Genomic DNA, 4,214 nt, shown 5'->3' with positions numbered 1-4,214 from the left:
ATAGTTACTGGGGTCACGCTCTTTTAAGACTACTTCATGAGAGACACTAGCCAAAGCCTGGGGATAAGAGGGGGAGGGCAGGAGACTGAGGCTTTGAGTTCTGTCTTGGGGAGGATCCTTTCGAGAATGGCTGATGTTCCTTAGCAGTGCCCCCTCCTCCCACCTTCTTCTGCCACACTGCGCTCCCTGGGGCTTGATGGGGGTGGGGGGGTGGGAGGACACTGAGTGCCTGGGAAAGCAGTCAGACAGAGGAATGACCTGATGATCAGAGCTGAGCTTTGGGAAGCTGGCTGGACCTGCTTTGGGGTAGACTCAATTTCAGATCAGTCCTCTGGGTGGTTCAGAGCTCCTCCCACTCACAACCTATCCTTTGTCTGCAGGGTCCTGTCTTTTGGAATCTGTCCACAAGGGCCTTTTAGCATCCTCTGGTCTCAATCAAGAAGTTGCATCCCATGAACTTGTAAATTCAGCTGAGATTCTTTATCTCCACTGCCTACCTTGTTTCCCCCACGCTGCCCCACCTTGATCTCCCAAGAGCCTGCTCTACCTTTGACTCCCCAGGACATCCTGTCCTGCTGACATAGTGCCAGAAAGACCTTGGCATTGACCCCTCCAGTGGAATGCTTAGATTACCCTCTGGATTAGTGCTGTTCTGCTTAACCTGTTCTGTTCCCTTCCTCCGATATATACTAATTGAGCACCTAAAATATCCCGGATGAGCCATTCCAAATGTGATTTTGCAGCAGTGAACAAAACAAAGCTTGCCCTTGTAGACCTTCTACTGTGGAGGGGGAGACAGAAAGTGAGCAAATGAGTGTGATGATGGCCTCTCACAATGTCCAGGTGATGAGTATTGGCAGAAAAATTAAGTAGGGTGAGGACGTGGAAGGAAGTGTGCTCTTTTAGCCAGGGCAGTCTGGGAAGCATCCCTTAGGAGGGGGCACTTGAGCAGATACTTGAAAGAAGTTGGAGAGTAGGCCATAAAGATATTGGAGGGGGCAATTTCTGGGCAGAAGGAATAGCAAGTGCAAAGATCCTGAGGTAGGAACAGATTTGAGCAAGAGCAAAGGGACCTTTGCAGGAGGTGATGAGGCCAAGGCAAAGCCAGGTTCAGGTTATGGGGGCTTTTATTTGTCCTGGTGAGATCTTTGGGTTTAATGATGAGAGAGAGAAAAGAAGAGAGGGATGGGCGGGGGGTGGGGAGTGATAGGATTTAATTTATGTCTTCAAGGCATCCCCAGGCATGAAGAGTTGAGGCTCTGGGTGGGCAAGACAGAAGCAGGGCCCAGTTAGGAGGCTGATGGGAGAATCCAGGGGGAGGTAATGCTGGACCTTGGACAATGGTGGTCACCAGAAAAGTAGTGGTTGCTCCTAGTGATCAGGTTTAGGCTATATTTTGAAAGTAGAGTCAACAGGCTTTGCTGATAGATTGAATGTGGGGGGAGGGGGTGTGCGGAGGGGAGTTCTGGATGCCTCCAAGGATTTGGGCACTAGGGGCTTGAGAGATGCCATTTGTTGAGATGTCAAATATAAGAGAGGAACAGGGATTTTGTTTTATTATTTATTTTATTTTATTTTTTTAGAGGGAGAAAGTAAGACACTATTTGACCTGACCTCCATGCCCTTTGGCCCAAAAGAGCTGCTCCCATGGACATGCTGGGCCTCCAGTGACAAACCCTAAAATGAACACACTGTGTTCCCTCCTGAAACCAGACATCTCAGAGCTCCCTGACCACCACATCTGCCCTTTTATTTCTGTCCTTTTTTCTTTTTCTTTTTTTTTAATCAGTGGAGCCACTGAGTCCAGAAAGTGAAAATGACTCGCCCAAGCTCACACAGTGCAGAACCGAGCCGGAAATCCAGGTCTGCTAACTCCTCGGCTGTGGTCTGCCTGGGCCTCACCCAAGCTACATTCTCTGGGATATCTGTATTTTAACAGAGAACTGGAAACAAAACGCCTTAACAGAGAAGAATGAATTTATAATGGTGGAATATCAGACACGGTGACAGCCTGTCAAGGGAGATATTTTTAGGCTGGGCTGGGAAACATCTTAGCCCTCTTCCAATGCTGCTGGAGAACGGCTGCCTCTTCACGATCCCGTGTGTGAAGTACAGATGAGGGGAGAGCTAGGAATGTGCTGTCTCTCGCAGACACTCAACAGCAAGGAGGGACTGAGCCTGCTGCCCCTGCCAAGGAGGGGTTTCTTCCATAAATCATTGCTATCTGAAAAGATTTGCTCATTTCTCCTGTTGGAAGTGACTGTCCACCGGCCCGCCATTATCCTACATAATGCAAACAAAAATCAATGTTCCTTTACCCCTAGGTTCACAGAGCAACTCCTATCAAACAAAGATTTGAGTAGGGGGCAAGGTCCCAAATCGTGGATCTTTTATGTATTTATTTTTGAATTCCTTCCTTCCCACCTTCCCTCCTTGCCTCCTTCCCCCTTCCCTCATTCCTTTCTCCCTCCCTTCCTTCCTTCCTTCCTTCCTTCCTTCCTTCCTTCCTTCCTTCTTTCTTTCTTTCCCTCCCTCCCTCCCTCCGCCCCTTCCTCCTTCCCTCCCTTCCTTCCGTCTCTTCCTTATGTCTCAGCTTGACTGTTTTTTTTCTCAATTCTTTTCTTGACTTCTTGTGTTGGATATATGGTCGTCAGCTTGGGCATTTTTTCTGTAAAACTATCAGTGGCTTTGTCCCCAAGGGAACCCACAGGCCCTTAGGAACAGCGTCTTGACATCTTTCAAGCAGAGTGAGACATCTGTTAGCCCTAGATTCCAAATACCCTCACAGTTCCAGAGCATCCCAGACACCTTCCCAGCTAACTCGGTTTGACATCAGACTTACCACACAGTTGTCATTTCTGAGACTTCTTTTTTTTTTTTTTTTTAGATCCAAACCACAGGTTTTTGTGGGTTTTTTTTTTTTTAATTTGTTTGTTAGTTTTGTTTGCCCTCTATTTGTATCCAGCATCTAAATCCAAACCCTGTGGTAATAGGTGGCTCTTTTTCCAAATACTCATATGCGCAAAGATGTTCATTGGCCATTGAGGACCGATTTTCCTGGATCACATAAAAGCGTGGATTAGTGGCAACTTGGAGAAAAGGGCTCATTTAGAATAAACACCACCTCTTTGCTCTCTTGAAGAGTGTGGTAGAAAAATCACTGGCCTGGTTTATTTTGGTTGGTGGGGTTGTTTTTCTCTCCAGACTTTTTTTTTTTTCTCACTTACTTTCTTTTTCCTTTTTAATTTTCCCTTCTGCTCTGGCAAACACCTGCCAGGTGCTATACCATGCAGGAGGAATGTCTGAGAAGGTTCCATAGGACTTGAGTCTGTAAGGAATGAGCCCTTACTTTGCTCAGCACTCCTCAAAACCCTCAGGGCTCCCGCCCTCCACATCCCTGTCCCAGCCTCCGACGATTGCAACTATTATTTCCATAATAACTTCCTTCGAGTTTTGGAGTTTTGTCACCACCTACTTATTTTGAAAGGAATATTTATACTGGTGTTGTAACTGAAAAACAAGTACCACCTGCCATTGACACAAAACAGTGATAGAAAGCAAATTCATGAAATGAGGTTCTTGGTGCCCTGGGTAAGCGGCATCTCTCAGAGTCTCTGGTTGGTCCCAGAGGCGCCCCTCCACCCCATTCCTCTGCTTTGCAGGTTGCCTTCAAAGTTACATGGGCCACATGAGCTTCCTTTCGCCCAACCTAATACCACCTCATGGGGCCCCCGGAGATGGGCTTACCACACTTTGGAAAATGGTAACTGTTCATTTTCTAGATATGGGAACGGAGGCCCCGACTTGTTCAATGTGCTCAAGATCACAAAGCTGTTTGGTGACAGAGCCAGGGATGGCCGCCTCCCCATCCCCAGCCTGCTTCCCCCATGCTCCTTTCTTAATAAATCCCTTGGACAGTAATCCTCATCTCCACGTCCACTTTGGAGAAGGCAGGACCAAAGTGGGGAGGATCTCTGCAAAGCTGCTGGGCTGTTGGTCCTTCTGTCCCCCTAGATCTGCAAGGCCTGAGCCCTTTTTTTCTCGTCTGTTGGTCACTCTTTGGGGATAAATGGCCAAGACCAACTACCCAATGTGCCTTTTCACACCACAAAAGACTCTGGTCCTTCTTTCCTTCTTTAGGGAAAGGAGAAGGGGCTGGGGCCTCCAGCTCTGAACAAAGTTGTGGGGGGGGGTGGACTTGAGGGGGTGGCCCC

The sequence above is a fragment of the Halichoerus grypus genome, chromosome 15 (assembly GCF_964656455.1).
Source record: "Halichoerus grypus chromosome 15, mHalGry1.hap1.1, whole genome shotgun sequence".
Lineage (NCBI taxonomy): Eukaryota > Metazoa > Chordata > Mammalia > Carnivora > Phocidae > Halichoerus > Halichoerus grypus.
Note: the sequence above shows the minus strand (reverse complement) of the source record.